The following is a 22,412-nucleotide window of genomic DNA, read 5'->3' on the forward strand; positions in this document are numbered from 1 at the left end:
GGTGTGTGCAAAGTATTGTCACCATCGGATATGATTTGCATGGTTGATCACGCATTATACACCGTTTTTTTCCTAGTGGTATGCACATCCGCAAAAAAACACGCCCTTAGGTATGTTATCTGACCAAGTACTTATCGGATGGGTGTGCCTCTTTGACAACATTTTAATACCACCTAGGTTGAGGTATGAGAAAAGTATTATGCCCATCGGATATGCTTTGCATGGTCGATCGAGCAGTAAATACCATTTTTGCCTTAGTGCCATGCACATCCGTAAAAAAACACGCTCCTAGGTGTGTTATCCGATCAAGCACTTATGCGATGGGAATGCCTCTTTGCATGTAAGTCAATTCCACCTAGTTGAAAGTGTGTGAAAAGTATTGTGCCCATCAGATATCCTTTGCATGGTCAATCGAGTATTAAATACTATTTTTACTCTAGTGTCATGCACTTCCGTCAAAAAACACGCTGCTAGGTATGTTATCCAATCAAGCACTTATGGGATGGGTGTGCCACTTTGCATGTAAGTCGATTCCACCTAGTTGAAGGTGTGTGAAAAGTATTGTGCCCATCGGATATGCTTTGCATTGTCGATCAAGCATAAGACACCGTTTTTGCCTTGGTGTCATGCACAACCATGAAAAAACACGGTCCTAGGTGTATTATTCAAACTAGTACTTATCGGATAAGGGCTCCAATTTGCATGCAAGTCCGTTTCCACTAGGTTGAGGTGTAAAGTATTGTCACCATCGGATATGATTTGCATGGTTGATCACGCATTATACACTGTTTTTTCCCTAGTGGTATGCACATCCGCAAAAAAACACGCCCTTAGGTATGTTATCTGACCAAGTGCTTATCGGATGGGTGTGCCTCTTTGACAACATTTTAATACGACCTAAGTTGAAGTATAGGAAAAGTATTTTACCCATTGGATATGCTTTGCATGGTCGATCGAGCATTAAATACCATTTTTGCCTTAGTGCCATGCACATCCGTAAAAAAACAAGCTGCTAGGTGTGTTATCCGATCAAGCACTTATGCGATGGGAATGCCACTTTGCATGTAAGTCAATTCCACCTAGTTGAAGGATCGTGCCAATCGCGGATATGCTTTGCATGGTCGATCGAGCATTAAATACCATTTTTGCCTTAGTGCCATGCACATCCGTTAAAAAACACACTTCTACGTTTGTTATCTGATCAAGCACTTATGCGATGGGCGTGCCACTTTTCATGTAAGTCAATTCCACCTAGTTGAAGGTGTGTGCAAAGTATTGTGCCCATCGGATATGCTTTGCATGGTCGATCGACCATTAAATACTATTTTTGCTCTAGTTTCATGCACATCCGTAAAAAAAACACGCTGATAGGTATGTTATCCAATCAAGCACTTATGGGATGGGCGTGCCACTTTGCATGTAAGTCAATTCCACCTAGTTAAAGGTATGTGCAAAGTATTGTGCCCATCGGATATGCTTTGCATGGTTGATCGAGCATTAAATACCATTTTTGCCTTAGTGCCATGCACATCCGTAAAAAAATACGCTGCTAGGTGTGTTATCTGATCAAGCACTTATGCGATGGGCGTGCCACTTTGCATGTAAGTTAATTCCACCTAGTTGAAGGTGTGTGAAAAGTATTGTGCCCATCGGATATGCTTTGCATTGTCGATCAAGCATAACACACTGTTTTTGCCTTAGTGTCATGCACAACCATATAAAAACACGGCCATAGGTGTGTTATTCAAATAAATACTTATCAGATGAGGCCTCCACTTTGCACGCAAGTCCGTTTTAACTACGTTGAGGTGCGTGCAAAGTATTGTCACCATCGGATATGATTTACATGGTCGATCACGCATTATACACCGTTTTTTCCCTAGTGGCATGCACATTCGCAAAAAAACACGCCCTTAGGTATGTTATCTGACCAAGTACTTATCAGATGGGTGTGCCTCTTTGACAACATTTTAATACAACCTAAGTTGAGGTATAGGTAAAGTATTATGCCCATCAGATATGCTTTGCATGGTCGATCGAGCATTAAATTCCATTTTTGCCTTAGTGCCATGCACATCCGTAAAAAAACACGCTGCTAGGTGTGTTATCCGATCAAGCACTTATGCGATGGGAATGCCACTTTGCATGTAAGTCAATTCCACTTAGTTGAAGGTGTGTGCAAAGTATCGTGCCCATCGAATATGCTTTGCATGGTCGATCGAGCATTAAATTCCATTTTTGCCTTAGTGCCATGCACATCCGTAAAAAAACACGCTGCTAGGTGTGTTATCTGATCAAGCACTTATGCGATGGGCGTGCCACTTTGCATGTAAGTCAATTCCACCTAGTTAAAGGTATGTGCAAAGTATTGTGCCCATCGGATATGCTTTGCATGGTGGATCAAGCATTAAATACCATTTTTGCCTTAGTGCCATGCACATCCATAAAAAAACACACTGCTAGGTGTGTTATCTGATCAAGCACTTATGCGATGGGCGTGCCACTTTGCATGTAAGTTAATTCCACCTAGTTGAAGGTGTGTGCAAAGTATTGTGCCCATCGGATATGCTTTGCATTGTCGATCAAGCATAACACACTGTTTTTGCCTTAGTGTCATGCACAACCATATAAAAACACGGCCATAGGTGTGTTATTCAAATAAATACTTATCAGATGGGGCCTCCACTTTGCACGCAAGTCCGTTTTAACTATGTTGAGGTGCGTGCAAAGTATTGTCACCATCGGATATGATTTACATGGTCGATCACGCATTATACACCGTTTTTTCCCTAGTGGTATGCACATTCGCAAAAAAACACGCCCTTAGGTATGTTATCTGACCAAGTACTTATCGGATGGGTGTGCCTCTTTGACAACATTTTAATACAACCTAAGTTGAGGTATAGGTAAAGTATTATGCCCATCGGATATGCTTTGCATGGTCGATCGAGCATTAAATTCCATTTTTGCCTTAGTGCCATGCACATCCGTAAAAAAACACGCTGCTAGGTGTGTTATCCGATCAAGCAAAGTATCGTGCCCATCGGATATGCTTTGCATGGTCGATCGAGCATTAAATTCAATTTTTGCCTTAGTGCCATGCACATCCGTAAAAAAACACGCTGCTAGGTGTGTTATCTGATCAAGCACTTATGCGATGGGAATGCCACTTTGCATGTAAGTCAATTCCACTTAGTTGAAGGTGTGTGCAAAGTATCGTGCCCATCGGATATGCTTTGCATGGTCGATCGAGCATTAAATTCCATTTTTGCCTTAGTGCCATGCACATCCGTAAAAAAACACGCTGCTAGGTGTGTTATCTGATCAAGCACTTATGCGATGGGCGTGCCACTTTGCATGTAAGTCAATTCCACCTAGTTAAAGGTATGTGCAAAGTATTGTGCCCATCTGATATGCTTTGCATTGTCGATCGAGCATAACACACTGTTTTTGCCTTAGTGTCATGCACAACCATATAAAAACACGGCCATAGGTGTGTTATTCAAATAAATACTTATCAGATGGGGCCTCCACTTTGCACGCAAGTCCGTTTTAACTACGTTGAGGTGCGTGCAAAGTATTGTCACCATCGGATATGATTTGCATGGTCGATCACGCATTATACATCATTTTTTTCCTAATGACATGCACATTCACAAAAAAACACGCCATTAGGTGTGTTATCTGACCAAGTACTTATCGGATGGGTGTGCCTCATTGAGAACATTTCAATACCACCTAGGTTGAGGCGTACGAAAAGTTTTGTGCCCATCGGATATCCTTTGCATGGTCTATCGAGCATTAAATTCTATTTTTACTCTAGTGTCATGCACATCCGTCAAAAAACACGTTTCTAGGTATGTTATAGGATCAAGCACTTATGGGACGGGCATGCCACTTTGCATGTAAGTCGATTCTACCTAGTTGAAGGTGTGTGCAAAGTATTGTGCCCATCGGATATGATTTGCATTGTCGATCAAGCATAAAACACCGTTTTTATCTTAGTGTCATGCACATAATTGTCACCTTCGGATATGATTTGCATGGTTGATCAAGCATAACACACCGTTTTTGCCTTAGTGTCATGCACAATCATATAAAAACACGGCCATAGGTGTGTTATTCAAATAAGTACTTATCAGATGGGGGCTCCACTTTGAACACAAGTCTGCGTTTTAAGTACATTGAGGTGCGTGCAAAGTATTGTCACCATCGGATATGATTTGCATGGTCGATCACGCATTATACACCATTTTTTCCCTAGTGGTATGCACATCCGCAAAAAAACACGCCCTTGGGTATGTTATCTGACCAAGTACTTATCGGATGGATGTGCCTCTTTGACAACATTTTAATAACAATTAGGTTGAGGTATAGGAAAAGTATTATGCCCATCGGATATGCTTTGCATGGTCGATCGAGCATTAAATACCATTTTTGCCTTAGTGCCATGCACATCCGTAAAAAAACACGCTGCTAGGTGTGTTATCCGATCAAGCACTTATGCGATGGGAATGCCACTTTGCATGTAAGTCAATTCCACCTAGTTGAAGGTGTGTGCAAAGTATCGTGCCCATCGGATATGCTTTGCATGGTCGATCGAGCATTAAATTCCATTTTTGCCTTAGTGCCATGCACATTCGTAAAAAAACACACTGCTAGGTGTGTTATCTGATCAAGCACTTATGCGATGGGCGTGCCACTTTGCATGTAAGTCAATTACACCTAGTTGAAGGTGTGTGCAAAGTATCGTGCCCATCGGATATGCTTTGCATTGTCGATCAAGCATAACACACCGTTTTTGCCTTAGTGTCATGCACAACCATATAAAAACACGGCCATAGGTGTGTTATTCAAATAAATATTTATCATATGGGGGCTCCACTTTGCACGCAAGTCCGTTTTAACTACGTTGAGGTGCGTGCAAAGTATTGTCACCATCGGATATGATTTGCATGGTCGATCACGCATTATACATCATTTTTTTCCTAATGACATGCACATTCACAAAAAAACACGCCATTAGGTGTGTTATCTGACCAAGTACTTATCGGATGGGTGTGCCTCATTGAGAACATTTCAATACCACCTAGGTTGAGGCGTATGAAAAGTTTTGTGCCCATCGGATATCCTTTGCATGGTCTATCGAGCATTATACTATTTTTACTCTAGTGTCATGCACATCCGTCAAAAAACACGTTTCTAGGTATGTTATAGGATCAAGCACTTATGGGATGGGCATGCCACTTTGCATGTAAGTCGATTCTACCTAGTTGAAGGTGTGTGCAAAGTATTGTGCCCATCGGATATGCTTTGCATTGTCGATCAAGCATAAAACACCATTATTGCCTTAGTGTCATGCATAATCGTCAAAAAACACGATCGTAGGTGTATTTTTCGAACAAGTACTTATCGGATGGGGATGCCACTTTGCACACAAGTCAATACTGCCTAGGTTGAGGAACGTGTAAAGTCTTGTGTCCATTGGATATGCTTTGCATAGTCTGTCTCACATGATACACCATTTTGTTCCTAGTGTTATGCACAATCGTCATAAAATACATAGGAGGTGTGTTATCCGAACAAGTACTTATGAGATGGGTGCACCACTTTGTATGCAAGTCAATAAGACCTAGGTTGAGGAGTGTACAAAGTTTTATGCCCATTGGAGAAATGTAGATGCGATAATATTAGAAAATTCTCGGTATATGTATATGTGTGTGTGTGTGTGGCAAACAATTTTGGCACAAAGTAAACACCTAGTGCACAAATTATGCACTTCATACTTTGAGTAAATAAGCTTGTTGATGAGGATAAATATACCCTTGAATAAAAGCACAGTTGTTGTATGACCACAATAGGATCGCTTTGACACCTGTGATTTTGCCCATATGTAAGTTTACAAATAGTATAAAAAATCATGTAATAATATATTAATAGTTTGCAAATGTGTATAGCAAGTGAGTAATGGGAAGTGGAAGTGGGAATGAGGAGGGAGGAGTGGAATAGGATAGGGAGTAATGGGAAGTGGAAGTGAGAGTGGGGAGGGAAGAATGGAATGGGAGAGGGGAAGGTAATAGGGGAGTAGGCTAATAAGGGAGTGAAATGAGTGAGGAAGTTAATAGGGGATGAAAAAGAGGAGGGTGAGATGGGGAAATATGGGATTTTGGAAAATGGGACGTGGTGGAAATGTGGGATGGGAGTGGTGGCAATGGGGAGGAAGAAGAAATGGATGGATGGGAGGAGGGCTAATGGATGAGGGATGGGGGTTCAATAGGAGAGGGGGAGTAATGGGAGCCAATGGGAGAGGAGATAAATGAAAAGCCAATAGGAGAGAGGGGAGGAATGGAAAGCCAATAGGAGAGGAGGAGGAAAACCTAATTTTTCTTATATATAGTCTTCCTTCATTCATTCTTTCTCCCCTCATTTCATTCAAGCAAGAAAGCAAGGACGACCAAGAGAGCAAGGAAGGAAGAGCAAGAAAGCAAGAAAGAGCAAACTTACAAACTGTTTCCAGGTACTTGCAAACTTTTTTTTCTAGTTTCTTTTTTAAAATTTGAAGAGAGAGAAATTAGAGAGAGAAAGGTTCAGGGGAGGGGAGGGAGGAGGAAGGGAGGGGAGGAAGAGGGTGGGACGGGAGGGAGGAGGAAGGGAGGGGAAGAAGGGGCGAAGAGGGAGGTGGGTGTGAGGGTGGGAGGGGAGGCTGGCGCGGCGGGTGGGAGGGAAGCGGGTGGGTGCAGAGGGGAGGCTGAGAGGAGGAGGGGGGAGCGGCTGAGAGGGGGAGGGGGGGGCGCAGCTGAGAGGAGGGGGGAGCGGCTGAGAGGGGGAGGGAGGGGGGCGCGGCTGAGGGGGGGAGGGGGGGGGAGGGTGAAGAGGGGGGGCTGGCGGCCGCGGCCGCCAGCCAAGGAGGGTGAGGGAGCGGCTGAAGGGGGGGAGGAGGGAGGGGGGGAGGAGGGGGAGGGGGGGGGCGCGGTGAAGAGGGGGGGTGCGCGGCCGCCAGCCCGGGAGGGTGGGGGAGCGGCTGAGGGGGGGAAGGGGGGGTGGGGGAGGGGTTGCGAAAGGGGGGGGGCGGGTGAAGAGGGGGGGAGAGGGGGAGGGAGGGGGGCGCGGCTCAGGGGGGAGGGGGGGGCGCGGTGAAGAGGGGGGGCTGGCAGCCGCGGCCGCCAGCCCGGGAGGGTGGGGGAGCGGCTGAGGGGGGGAAGGGGGGGTGGGGGAGGGGTTGCGAAAGGGGGGGGGGCGGGTGAAGAGGGGGGGACTGGGTGAGAGGAGGGGGGGGGGGCTGGCGGCCGCGGCCGCCAGCCAGGGTGGGTTCCGAAAGGGGGGGGGAGAGCGAAGAGAGAGGGACTGGGCGAGAGGAGGGGGGGGGGCTGGCGGCCGCAGCCGCCAGCCCAGGGAGAGAGGAGAGGGGGTTGCGAAGGGGTTGGGTGAGAGGAGAGGGGGGGGGCTGGGTGAGAGGAGGGGGGGGGGCTGGCGGCCGCGGCCGCCAGCCAGGGAGGGTGGTGAAGGGGGGACGGGTGGGTCACGAAGGGGGGGGGGGAGTGAAGACCCCCCCTGGGTGAGAGGGGGGGAGGGGGCTGGCGGCCGCGGCCGCCAGCCAGGGAGGGTCAAGGGGGGGGATGGGTGGGTTGGGAAGGGGGGGCGGGAGTGTGAGGGGGGGGGGGTGGGTGAGAGGAGGGGGGGGGGCTGGCGGCCGCGGCCGCCAGCCTAGGGAGAGAGGAAGGAGAGGGGGGGGGGGCTGGGTGAGAGGGGGGGGGGGCTGGCGGCCGCGGCCGCCAGCCAGGGAGCGTGAAGGGGGGGGGGAGGGTGAAGAAAGAGGAGGGGGGGGGAGGGGTGGGCGGTGGGTGAGAGGGGGGGGGGGCTGGCGGCCGCGGCCGCCAGCCCAGGGAGAGAGGAGAGGGGGGGGGGCTGGGTGAGAGGAGGGGGGAGAGAGGAGAGGGGGGGGGGCTGGCGGCCGCGGCCGCCAGCCAGGGAGGGTGAAGGGGGGGGAGGTGTGGGGGGTGGGTGAGAGGAGGGGGGGGGCTGGCGGCCGCGGCCGCCAGCCTAGGGAGAGAGGAAGGAGAAGGGGGGGGGGACTGGGTGAGAGGAGGGGGGGGGGGCTGGCGGCCGCAGCCGCCAACCAGGGAGCGGGATGGGTGGGTTGGGAAGGGGGGGGACGGTGAAGAGGGGGAGGGGCTGGGTCAGAGGAGGGGGGGGGGGCTGGCGGCCGCGGCCGCCAGCCCAGGGAGAGAGGAGAGGGGGGGGGCTGGGTGAGAGGAGGGGGGAGAGAGGAGAGGGGGGGGGGGGGCTAGCGGCCGCGGCCACCAGCCAGGGAGGGTGAAGGGGGGGGATGGGTGGGTTGCGAAGGGGGGGGGGGTGGGTGAGAGGAGGGGGGGGGCTGGCGGCCGCGGCCGCCAGCCCAGGGAGTGAGGAGAGGGGGGGGCTGGCGGCCAGCCCCAGGGAGGGCGGAGGGGGAGCTGGGTGAGAGGAGGGGGGGGTCGCCAAGGAAGGAGGGAGGGGGGGCCAAAGGGAGAGTGGGGAAGAGGGTGGAAAGGTTGGGGGGGTCGCCAAGGGGGGTGGGGAAAAGGGAGGAAGGTTAAAAGGGGGTAGGGGGAAAAAGGGGTAGGGGAGGAAGAGGTTAGGCGACGGGAGAGGGGAAGGGTAGCAAGAGGGGAGAGGGATTTTGGGGAAGGAGGGAGAGCGGAGGGAAGGGAGGAGTTTTGGCGGCGGAGGAAGGGGAGGGGAGGGAAGGAGGTTGGAGGAGAGGATTGGGTCGAGGGATGGATGGAGGGAAGGAGAGGAGAGAGAGGAGAGAGAGAGAAGGAGAGAGAGAGATGGGAGAGGAGGATTTGACTTACTATCACGAGCAAGAACGAAAAATAAGATTTGACTTACGAGAAGAATGAAAAGGACGTACGAGAATGAAAAGGACTTACATGAAAAGGACTTACGAGAATGAAAAGGACTTACAAGAATCGAGAAGAATGTTGAAGAAAGTATCAAGAAGAATGTTGAACATAAATTTGAATTCAAAAGGAACGTATAAGAAGAAAGTATAAGAAGAATGTTGAACACAAATTTGAATTCAAATTTATAATGAATTCAAATTTCCCTCTCTTTTTTGAAAATTCAAATTTATGTGTAGGAGTGGACTAGTTTTAACTCTCTCCTCGTTTCATTGAAGCAACCAAGAGCGGAAGAGAAAGGATAAGCCGAGCCTTACTTTTTTCACTTTTTCCAGGTACTTGCATTCTTTTTTATTCGTCTTGTAATTCTATTTCTTTACTTACAATTCTTTTCAATTAGTTTCTTGTTAAGGTTTTTGAGTTCTATTTCTTAAAATTCGTATTGTAATTCTTTTTCTTTACTTATAATTCTTTTTCAATTAGTTTATTCTTAAAGTTTTTGAGGAGGGTGGTCTTTTAGAAGGCATTACAATTCTTTTTAAATTAGTTTCTTATTTGAGTTTTTGAGTTCTATTTTAATTAGTTTTTTATTTATATTCGAGTTTGTAAATTTGAGAAATGGGAGAATAGGGAGGGAGGGAAAGAGAGAAATTAAGAGAGAGAAGAGGGGCTCCTTAAGAGAGGGAGAGAGAGAGAGAGAGATTCACACAGAGAAGAGGGGCTCCTTAAATGAGAGAGAAGAGTAGGGAGGGAAAGAAAGAGAGAGGAGAGAGGCGGAGAGAGATTAAGAGAGAGAAGAGTAGGGAGGGAAAGAAAGAGAGAGGAGAGAGGCGGAGAGAGATTAAGAGAGAGAAGCTGGTAAAGAGAGAGGAGAGAGGGGGAGAGAGATTAAGAGAGAGAAGCTAGTAAAGAGAGAGGAGAGAGGGGGAGAGAGATTAAGAGAGAGAAGCGGGTCTCTTGGGGGCCGTGGCTACTTGAGGGAGGGAGAGAGTAGGGAGAGAGAGGGAGAGAGAAAGAGAGAGAGGGAGAGAGAGAAAGAGAGAGAGGGAGAGAGAGAGAAAGTTTATGGGAATGAAACGTGGCGAGAGGAGAGAGGAAAAGAGAGAGAGAGAGAGAAGAGAAGAGGGAGACTTAGGGAGAGAGAGGGAGAGAGAGAGAGAGAGAGAGAGAGAGGGAGAGAGAGAGAGAGAGGAATGAAACTTCTGTGCTAGAGGGAGAGAGAGGGAGAGAGAGAATAAGTGGGATGAGGATAGAGAGAAAAATACTTAAGAGTTGTCAAAGAGAGAGAGAGAGAGAGATTAAGAGAGAGAATGAGGTGTCTTGACTATGACTACAAGGAGATTTAGGAGGAGAGAGAGAGAGAGAGAGAAAGTAAAGAGAGTTTTATATATTTACATCTTTTATATTATATTTTTAAATGAGAGAGAAGAGTAGGGAGAGAAAGAAAGAGAGAGGAGAGAGAGGGAGAGAGATTAAGAGAGAGAAGCCGGTCTCTTGGGGACCTTGGCTTCTCTTGGGGACCGTGGCTCCTTGAGGGAGGGAGAGAGTAGGGAGAGAGAGGGAGAGAGAGAGAAAGAGAGAGAGGGAGAGAGAAAGAGAGAGAGGGAGAGAGAGGGAGAGAGAGAGAGGAATGAAAAATACTTAAGAGTTATAGAGAGAGAGAGAGAGATTAAGAGAGAGAATGAGGTGTCTTGACTATGGCTGCAAAGAGATTTAGGAGTAGAGAGAGAGAGAGAGAGAGAGAGAGAGAGAAAGTAAAGAGAGTTTTATATATTTACATACTTTATATTATACTTTTAAAAAATTATAAAAGAGTGAATTTATGGTTTGACTTCAATGCAGGGACAAGAAGAACAGGCACACTGTCACAAACCTGTAGAACATGAGCGCAAACTTGTAGAGCCAGAAATGGTGAATGTAACTAAGGATGATGAAAAACAAGCCTTGAGTGCACGGGAATTAGCAAAAATTGAAGAAGATCAAGGTCGATCCACTGCAGTTATGCTAGAAGCTCTTGCTAGCAAGCCACGACGTGAAATGCAAAAGGCTAGTACTGCAAGAGCCACGGTTCCAAGCAGTAAGAAAAGACATCGTCCCACTGTAGAGAAAGATAATGTGGATGAAAAACGGTCAAAAAAAGAGAAAGATGAAGAAGACTCAGAATCCGAGGCTGAAGATGATCAAGATGAACTCACATCAATTAAAAATCTTAATCTGCGTCTTAATGAAGCAGTTACAGATGATGATGTGGGATATATCTGGGGTCAAAGGACGTGGTTTGTGAATGCCAAAGATGTGGAAGCTGCAGCTCTGTTTACTAATAGCCGAAGCCTTGATATATCTTATGCAATGCAAATATACGAGGCTTTGAGAGATGGCAAGAAACCTGTGGCAAGTAATGTGGTCTTGCGCCCAATAATGTTTTGTCCAACCAAAAATAGTTTTCTGGATCAAATAACATTTACAGGGCCTACACATTTCGAGGAGATCTTCAATCAATTCTTTAAAAACACTCTAAAAAATATTCCACATGAACGAGGCGAAGAGGCACAAGGAGAGAATATGCTAAAGGAAGTCAAGAAGGAATTTCTCCTTCATTGCAGATTCCAGCCCATTGATGGTCAACATTGGGCTTATGCTTGTAATCAGATCGCAAGGGAAGCAAAGGAGGGCAAAAGACTCACTCCAGAACAATTTGTAAAGATAAGCTCATTCCATTATTATCCTGCAACGATCTGTATATTCAAGCATGAGATTAAGTATTTGATTGAGTCCGAAAGACTTAATCATTATGTCCATGGAAAGCGTAAGATATCCTCAACATCAGAGGTCTTACAGAAGGCAAGGGTGATATGGACAACATTTGGTTCCCCAAATCCTGATTTGAAGCGAAAGGTCACAAAAGCAGATGCCGACACACTCACAAACTTTTATACTTCTTTGAGTGTAGTTGTGCCTAGGGGAACCCAAGAGCGGGAAGAAAGTATGACAAGCCTCAAGGTGGTGAGGGACAGATATGCCGACTATACTTCTATCATCTTTCGTCCTGTTGAAGTGTTCAATGAGATGCTTGAAACGTGCATTGCTTGTGAGCGTGGACAGCTGACCTATGAAGCTCCTTTGTTTATCTCCGGCAAGTCAAAGGTAATGGATAAGAAGGAGTTGACGGCAAGGATGTGGAGGCCTGTAAAGTACTTACCTGATAAGTATGCATCCATGGCAGCACAAAGAATTTTAAAGAAAGAATGGTTTTTTGGAAAAAAAGACAAAGACCACTGCATGGAAGAATGCATCAATGTACAGGTGAGGCGTGATGCAGTGCATAGTGCCATCAAGTATTTGCTGTCAGAGAAACAAATTCCACTTACTCATTGCAACATTGACTATAATGTGGTGAAGCATATAGCTTCTTTGTCAACACCCAAGGTAAAGCTATGGGCCAACAGGTGGATTAAAAAGGATGAAGATGGGTCGGAAATAGTAACCTCTTATATGAGAAAAGAGATCCCACAACAGGTGGTTGCATATGTGGAAAGATTAATCAGCGAGATAAGAATGCCAACAGATATGCACCAAAGCTTTCAATTCAATGTAGAGGTTACGGCAGAGTCTGGAAAGCTTGTCAACTTCAGGGGAGTCTCAGAAGATGACTTCTTTAAGAATGAGTCAGCATGGGATAAGCCACAACTATTCTTTATCAATGAAGTTTCTAGCGATGATATCCATAACTTCATTGATAGAATAGTATATACCACCATTAGCAAAGTGGCGATTTGTAACATTGTCATATTTGTTGATAAAAAAGACAAAGAAGCCATGCAGGTTACTCTAGAGCGAGCATATTCATCAGATTTGAAGATCTATAGTGGTGTTTATGCAGCAAAGAGAGGCAAGAGAGAATGTGGCATAGCGATTCAAACTCTTGAATCATTCTTTCTATGTATGCGGAGTCCCAACCCTGATCACTCTTTACAAAAGAACATAAGAGGGAATTCAAATAATTTGAGATTGATGCTAGAAGAGCAAGATATTCCCAGGTCGATACATTATCAAAAAAACAACTACGGAAGTCCTGCAAAAAGTGGGAGTCTCTTGCTTACCATGATGGAGAATTTGCTGCCGGCAGGTTGGGAGGTCACCTTGTGCAGGATGGGATATTTATTTGAGGATCTCCTAAGAAAAGGCAACTCCACCAATATTATTGAAAATAAGCATTTCATGGCCTATTTCCAGCTTCAAGCAGATCTAACCACAGGCTATGAAAAAGAGATAGACCACAAGGACACCGATGACATGGATGATTACCTTGAAGATCATAATGTCCCAGTTGTTAATGATGAAAAGATGGACTTACATGACCCATTCACAGAGAGGTTGGTGGATGAAGACAAATATGATGATGCCCTCTTTGATAATTATGGCTCGCAGGGTTATGAAAAAAGGCCACTACGACAATACTTAGCGGTATGAACTCTCTATTTCTCAACTAAATACAATTTTTTAAATAAGATTTAAATTTAAAGATAATGACTCTAATCTCTCATATTTATTTACAGACAATAGAGGGAGAAGAAATGGATGAAGTCAATACGGAGGCACTCCCTTCCACTTCAACAATGCAACCACCTCTAAATTTGATTGAAAAATCAAATTTAGCTGCATTAGATAAAATGGAGAGCTCATTTCAAGTTAAGATCGTTTTGAAACGAGAACCTCAGTATTTAAGCTTTGGTAGAGAGGAGGTTTCAATCCTCTCCAATCCTTTAAAAGAGGTTAATGACAATGTTATCTTGGCCATTCTCAGGTAATGTTTATTTATTTATTGCTACTTCAATAAGCTAACATTTGTTTATTTATTCACAGTTCAGTTATATATCAGTTTCCTAGTGCAGAATGCAAATCAATTCTATGAGCTAATGTTTGTTTATTTCTTGGTGCAGTGTAGTTATTTCTCAACTTCCTAGTATAGTGCAGCATCGTGTCTACATGCTCGATGCTCTCCTTTCTTCTATTCTTAGCTCTCCTCAAAAGACTATAGAAGATGTCTGTACCTGGTTAAGCCCTTTGAATTTAGATGGGGTGCGAGTCATCTTAATGCCTTATCATGAGGCGTAAGTATCAACTCTAACCTTATTTTTACTATTTCTTTGGCAAGTTTGTGTAAAACAATAATCATTTTTATTCTGGTCGTGTAGCTCACATTGGAGTCTGATCTTCTGGGACCTTGAACTCAACCATTTATGGTTTGTGAATTCAATAGAAGGCTATCATGCCAACTCCCCAAGGTAATTATTCTCTTAATATTTTTGATACTTTCTTATTTTGTATCTTATGATCATGACATATTAATATATTTCATATGTCATGCTGGACAGTGCTGCATATCGGCTAGTATCTGCTGTCAGAACAACCATGGAGCAACAAGATCAAGTAGAATTCAAAAGACGTCTGCCAGTGGAGCAAAAAGATGGACACAGTTGTGGGTGGAGAGTCGCCTACAACTGCATGTTGTTTCTTAGAGAGATTTTTGATCTGGAGTTACCAGTCAAAATGGAATCATATACAGAAGCTGATCTGCTAGCATTTCGGGCTGAGAGTATTCAGCATCTAATTACTACCATTGGGAAACAACATGAAAATATGACTACATTGCAGCATGTATAAAACCTTATCTTTATACTTGTATACTTGTTCCAGCCTTTAAGTGGGATGTATAAATCTCATAACTTTTTTATATTTTCCTCCAAAAGGAGAAGAGAATGAGTTTAATGAAAGCATACTATCTTTATACTTTTATAATTATTTAAACCATTAATTTTATTTGGGATGTATAAATCTCATAACTTGTCTAATGAAAGCATGCTATCTTTATACTTCTATGATTATTTAAACCATTATTTTTATTTGGGATGTGTAAATCTCATAACTTTTTAAATTTTTCATCCAAGAGAAGGAGAGACTCACTCTAATGAAAGCGTGTATGAAACCTTTTTAAATTTTTGCTCCAAGCAAAGGAGAGACTTACACTAATGAAAGCATATATGAAACCTTATCTGCTTGTTTAAGCCTTTATTTGGGATGTGTACATCGCATAACTTTTTTATATTTTTATGGCAGAAGGAGGATATGGAGGACATAGCAAGTGAAGAAGAATACGATGTAGACTACTCCCTCAATAAGATGAGTCATAAAAATATGAATCTATTGGAGCAGATTGGAAGTTCATTCACTGCTATGTTGTTAATTCGACAACAACCTCATTTTTTTGAATTTGGTGAAGAAGAGATTTCAATCCTCTTGAATCCTAAGAATGAGGTTAATGTCAAAGTCATTACAACCATCCTCAGGTTTGATGCAGCCTTTTCCTTGGCTTTATACTTTGCTTATTTTGATTAAACCCAAGAAGCTAATACTTTTTTTTTAAATATAGCAATGTTATAGCAAATTTTCCGCAAAATATACAAAGCGTTTCATATATGCTCGATCCTCATATTTCGGAAGTGCTTATCAACAAAGAAGAAACCATAGAGAATGTTTGCAAGTGGTTGAAGCACATTCCTATGAATGACGCACGAGTTATTTTTACAGCATATTATGAGAAGTAAGCATCAAACCCTACTTGTTTTTCCTATTGCATTTGCTAGAATTGTCTCAAACACAGTAATTATTCTTTATTGATAATGCAGCTCACATTGGAGTCTGGTAGTCATGGACATCCTTGCGAAGAAGTGCTTCTTTGCAAACTCAATGACATCCGTCCATGGCAATGTGTTAGAGTAAGTATAGACTACACTTGTTGTCACTTCTTGACATGTAGATTGATATGCAATGCACATATTCACTGTTGTTATATGTTTTGATATGCAGATCAGCTCGAAAATTAGTAGATGCTATCGACATAGTAATGCGGCAATGTGACTTGGCACAACAAATAGAGTATATAACATGTCAGGTATCACATCAAGATAATAGCCACATCTATAATTGTGGATGGAGGGTGGGCTACAATTGCTTTTTGGTACTTGGTCAAATTTTTGAGATGCAAAATGACACCACACTATCAACATATACGGATTTGCATCTCTATGCATTTATAACATGTACCATTCGAGCAATCATTGATTGCGAAATGAATGCCATCAAAGAGTCAAAGAGGATAGATGACCTCAACTCTACAAACATGGCCTCATTAAAAGAATTGGGAAGCTCTTTTAATGTTAGGGTTATGATTCAACATAGACCTCAGTATCTTGAATTTGGGGGAGAAGAGATTTCAATTCTCTCTAGAGCTTCAAATGAGGTCAATAACAACGTTATGATGGCCATTCTCAGGTTTGATACAAACTTTTTCTCTACTTGATAATTCAATATTTTGATTTAATCTAATAAGCTAATAAGCTAATATTCATTTATTTTGATTAAATCTAATAAGCTAATATTCATTTATTTGTTGGTGCAGTATAGTTATCTCACGATTTGGTAGAGTTGTACAAAATCGTGCGTATATGTTGGATTCCCTCCTTTCTCCTATACTTAGCGATAGCAGAAAGACAATAGCCGATGTTTGTAAATTATTACAGCCTTTACATTTACATGGCGTGCGAGTCCTATTTATGGCATATCATGAGATGTAAGTATCATGGCAACCTTTATTTTCATCTTGTACTGGCAACATTGTGTTAAATAATAATGGTTCTTAATTATTCGTGTAGGGAACATTGGAGTCTGGTGGTTTGGAACCTTGAAGACAACTATTGTTGGTTTGTTAACTCCATTGCAGGCTTTCATGGCTCAGTGCAAACGTAAGTATTCTATTAATCTGTTGTTACTTCTATATTATGTACCTTATGTGATAGATACACTAAGTTTTTTTAATATGTCACGATGAGCAGGTCGATTGAGAAGTTGGTATCTGCTATCAAAGAAACAGGACAGTACAAAGACTCGGTAGACTTCCAAAAGCGTTTAGTAGTAGAGCAGGAAGATGGGCATAGTTGTGGGTGGAGAGTTGCCTACAACTGCATGTTGATTTTCAAAGAAATTTTCTCACTTATGCCACAGATCTCATCGGAAGACTCTTTGGAGCTCAAATATTCAGAGGAGGATATACAATTGTTTAGGGCTGAAATCATTCGAGACCTAATTGCTACCATTAGAATACAACGTGCAACTGAAGCAATACCAGAGCTTCCCTTTAAGGAAGAGGAGACTGAGTCTACTATGAAAGCACTGCATACTACAGAAGAAGTAGAGACCCAATGTACACCTACAGCACCACAGCCTCCACTGGAAGCATCAGAAGAGTTGCCACCGCCTCCGCTTGCATTTAAGGAAGAGGATACTGAGTCTACTCCGAAAGCACTACATACTACAAAAGAAGTAGAGACCGAGTGTACATCTACAGTACCACAGCCTCCATTGGAAGCGTCCGAAGAGTTGCCAGAGTCTCCACTAGAAGCATCACAAGAGTTGTGATGCATGTATGATGTTGTGTTTGTAGTTTTTGTTGATTATACACCAATTTGTGACTTATTACTTAAGTGGCATAATCATGATATTTATATAATTTCTTTATGCACACAATTTTATGATATGAATGTGTGATGATGTGATTATTTGGAAATAAATCCTTGTGTGATGGGAATTCTGATATGAATATTTGATGATGTAATATTTGTAATATATTTATTTCATGCACACAATTTTATGATATGAATGTGTGATGATGTGATTATTTGAAAATAAATCCTTGTGTGATGAGAATTTTGATATGAATATGTGATGATGTAATATTTGTAATATATTTCTTCATGCACACAATTTTATGATATGAATGTGTGATGATGTGATTATTTGGAAATAAATCCTTGTGTAATGAGAATTTTATTCGGTTGGACAGTCTCCACTCACTTAAAGTAGAGCATTCGCAATGCTTCTCTCACTTTATTCCAACCCTTATCCTTATCATCTCCACTCACTTAAAGTAGAGCATTCAATCTCCACTCGCTTTATTCCAACCCTTATCATAGTGAACACATCGTGCCACTCACTTTATTCCAACCCTTATCCTTATCGTAGTGAACACATCGTGCCTTAGTGCACTTGTATTCTTCCATCCTAGTCTTTCCACAAACACTCTCTTATTTCTTACATCCTAGTCCTTCTGAGTAACTTGTATTCTTCTATCCTAGTCCTTCCGCAAACACTCTCAGAGTCTTCTTTCATCCATCCTGATAACCAAGTATCCTTCTGAGTAACTTGTATTCTTCTATCCTAGTCCTTCCGCAAACACTCTCAGAGTCTTCTTTCATCCATCTTGATAACCAAGTATTCTTCTATCCTAGTTCTTCCACAAACACTCTCTTCTTTCATCCATCCTAGTGCTTCTCACATTAACTTGTATTCTTCTTGTATTCTTCTATCCTAGTCCTTCCGCAAACACTCTCAGAGTCTTCTTTCATCCATCCTGATAACCAAGTATTCTTCTATCATAGTTCTTTTGCAGACACTCTCTTCTTTCTTGCATCCTAGTGCTTCTCATTAACTTGTATTCTTCTATCCTAGTCCTTCCGCAAACACTCTCAGAGTCTTCTTTCATCCATCTTGATAACCAAGTAATCTTCTATCCTAGTTCTTCCTCCGCAGACACTCTCTTCTTTCTTGCATCGTAGTCCATCTCCCTTTCTTTATCATCTCCCCACCCATGGATGTCCTTGGCATTGTCGAAGACGTGGAGTTCGGAATTAACAATCTCAAATAATGGATTGCTGACCAAGGAGCACAGAGAGAGGCCAGAATTCGACAAGGTTCTCCTTTGACACACATGGAGAGAGAGGAATTTGCTGCACAAAGGCACGCAGAGAGGGAGGAGACTCTCAAGATAGCAGACAGTGAAAGACTTCTAAGACGTATGATAAAAGCACGACAAGATCTATTAGATTTCTTAAGTAACCTGCGTTATCGTAGCTCTCGTCATGGGCGATTTGATGCGGATGCTGAGAGAACAATAAGAGCCTCTCAGAGAAATTATAAAGAAACAATTTGTGATTGCTTAAACTTCTTCTTCTCATGTAATTATGTTGAGGATACAGCTGTGGAGGCAGTGAAGGATTGGGTTGTTGAGAAGATAAGAGAGACCAATGATGAGATCTTCTAGACTTAGATAAGAGAGACTGTATTAAGGTGTTTTTTGACACCATATGGCTTTGTATTAAGGTGTTTTTTGACACCATATGGCCTTGTATTAAGGTGTTTTTTGACACCATATGGCTTTGAGTAATATGATCTACTTCTTGTACAAATGTGATGTTAAGATGATGTTAAGAGAGACTGTATTAAGGTGTTTTTTGGCACCATATGGCTTTGAGTAATATGATCTACTTCTTTACAAATGTGATGTGCTCTTTTTGAAATGTACTCTAGTTTTCATAACATGTCACGCCATTTTTTCTAATTTGATTTTTTAAAATCTTACTTTTTTGTCTCTTTTAACAATGTGATGTACTCTATTTTTAACATCTCACGTCATTTTTTCTAATTTGATTTTTTTAAATCTTCCTTTTTGACTCAATGTTTTGTTTTATAAGAGCCTCTTTTTTTGAAATGTTTTATCCAGAATTATCTCACAAAATGAATTTGGACAGTGCAAGAGTCCAAAATTAATGAAATAGGTGTTATTTATCATGTCAAGGTCTGTAAGGTCATATGTGAAGCATCTTGAACCTTTTGCCTTTTGATACCACCCAAGCTGGACTTCTACTCCAAAAGGTCTATCTGAAAGGTTGAACCCTCTTTTATATTCCACATACCCCCCACCAACCTTTCTTCTCATTTTTTGAACTCGTCCAAGGTACCATATAGCTTGTGTTTTCTTTTTTTGCAAAGATCTTGGATTGCATTTCCTTTTGCTTTTCCTTGTTTTGTGTTCTTCATGAAAGAATACAGCACAATCGGAACCTATTCCAAATAGGTTCTCATTCGATGTAGCAAGAGGTATATCTTCCTTAGAGTAGTATACTCCTTGGCGAACCCTTGTGAGTCTATCTTTAAAGAGTGTGGGATTTCCATTAAGTTGGCTTACCAATGTGGACTTGAAGAGAGTTTTACCATCAATGGTAACAACTGGGCTCACTACTTCTTGTTCATCTAGGAGAGAATCTACCACATGTCTGATTTCACTTATGGAGGCATCGTTGTCATTATCATCTATTTCTGACACATGATCTTCTTGACATTGGTCTTCTTCTCAGAATCAGATTCTTTTGAATATGCATCTGCAAATCCATTTGACCAAGGTTCCATCCACCACTTCATATTCTCACCCTTTGGCTTCATATGCAAACTTTCACACCTTTCTTGAACACTTTTTAGTCCCTTCGTCAATGCTTTGATGATTTTATCATCAGTTGACACACACTCATAGTCCCCTAGATTTGCTTCTCGCATGTTCTCTTTGAGATTCAATTCTCTCCAGACATGTTCTTGCTTCTTATGTGCCCTTGTAAATAGAGGACTATCCTCTTTGCATTCAAAGTGTGCAAGCCTATTCATACTACCTGCACTATGTAGCATATCCATCAAGTCATAAGCGCGTTCTTGTCCCACCATGCTTCCAATCTTGCTGAAGAAGATTTCAACTGCATCTGAACCTATAAGATGTAAAGGACACCTTAGGCCTGGACAAAATTCTCTAAAGTACTTGATCAGTAGGACCACAAAATGGCATGAGAGTTGCACATCTAAGAAATCTTCCTTAGTTATGAAGTTTCTATTCAACGTATAGTTGGCATGATGAACAATCCAAGACCTCCAAATTTGAAAGAAAAAAGAGACTTTGCCCGCAAGATAGACTCGATCCACAAGATTCAAATGTGGAGATAAGAAGATGTCGATGTAGTCTCCAGCAATTTCAAGATAAGCTTGTGTTCCTAGCATGCTCCTCTCTTTTCTATGAATTCCATTGTTTGCCAATTCTCCCAAGCACCATTGCACTCTGCATCTTCTTTGAGCTCCAGCCCAATTTTGGTAGTCATCTCGCCTAATGTCTCCCTCCCTTAGCATATGCTTGTCGATAGAAAAAGCATCATACACAATAATGACATGATTTAAGGTGATCCAAACATTGCCAATAGCCAATTGACGCTTAGTCTTGTCAAGAACATTGACTAACTTTTTTCCATTATGTACAAAATCTTGATCATGCAGCCCAAAAACTTGATTTTCTAAACCTTTTGCTGAGAGAGGCCATCCATCCCATTTTATCCCAAATCTACTACCTCTTTTATCTAGATAATCGGAGATCATCAATGTTCTTCGCCGACTATCACCATCAGATGCATGTCCAATAATTGGACCAACCGTGGTCTTTAGCTTCTCATTCCATAAGTTTAAACTAGCATCCCATTGCTTGCAGACAAAACTTGCATCAAATCAGCCGCAAGTGCAATGAAGTGCAAGAACCAAGCGTGGGAGTAATCATGCAATGGATTGGCAAGAAAAACTTTTGCCAATCTTCTCTCAGATCAATTGTTTGAGAGCTAGAAGGATCTTTACAAAGGCAGTGCTAAATAGACTGAGTAGAACTTAAGAAAATCAAGTATAAGAGGCATCAACTTCAAAAATACTCCTCCACCATTGATTCAATGCAATCCCTTTGTGGATAGAAAGAAAAAAAAAGAGAGTGACAAGATTTAAAAACTTCAAAAAATAAATTCAAGCATTCTAATCTCATCCTAATGAAAAGGCCAAAAAAGAGCAATAAAGAGAGAAAATTATAGCATCATAATCTCATCCTAATGCAAAGGCCAAAAAGAGCAATAAAGAGAGAAATTTTTTTTAGAATTCTCTAGAATTCAAGAAAGCATAGTATCCTAATCTCATCTTAATGCAAAGGCCAAAAAGAGCAATAAAGAGAGAAAATATTTTTAGAATTCTCTAGAATTCAAGAAAATGCAAGAGGAGCGCTTACTCATTTCAAAAGGAAAATGCCAATACTAGCATTTCAAAATGTCCCATGACATAAGCCACTCTATGCAAATATCCATGTCACATGTTGCAAACTTCTAGATAATTTTTAATATAAAATGCCCTTCTGTATATTAACCTTTGGGTATTAAATTACTTCCTTATGTATATATAAATCTGTAAGTAATTGAATTAATAAAAACCCATCTGTTGAACTCACGTGATAGGGTTACATATGGCAAGTGACCCCCCCGAGCCGCACGTGCTTCCCAGCCTCTAGTCTACTATCTTCCACTCTTCTCTTGTTTCCCCTGCCTCTTGTTGATGTGGATGGCTCAGGCTTACTAGCATTTTCTTGATCCTTATCTCCAGAGGCCTAGGATTTGGGACCTCTACCATAGGTAATATGTCCATCCTTGCATGTGTAATAGGAAGAGGAATTATAATAGATACTTCTTGATGGGAGGCAGGGGAGGGCTCATGGGAGTTAGGGTCGGGATCATTAGAGAAGACTGAGGAGGAATCATGGGAGATAGGGGAGGGCTCACGGGACTTGCCCTTAAGGGA

The sequence above is a fragment of the Dipteris shenzhenensis genome, chromosome 16 (assembly GCF_047967505.1).
Source record: "Dipteris shenzhenensis isolate YYH24624 ecotype China chromosome 16, Dip_SZ_1.0, whole genome shotgun sequence".
NCBI classification, from domain to species: domain Eukaryota; kingdom Viridiplantae; phylum Streptophyta; class Polypodiopsida; order Gleicheniales; family Dipteridaceae; genus Dipteris; species Dipteris shenzhenensis.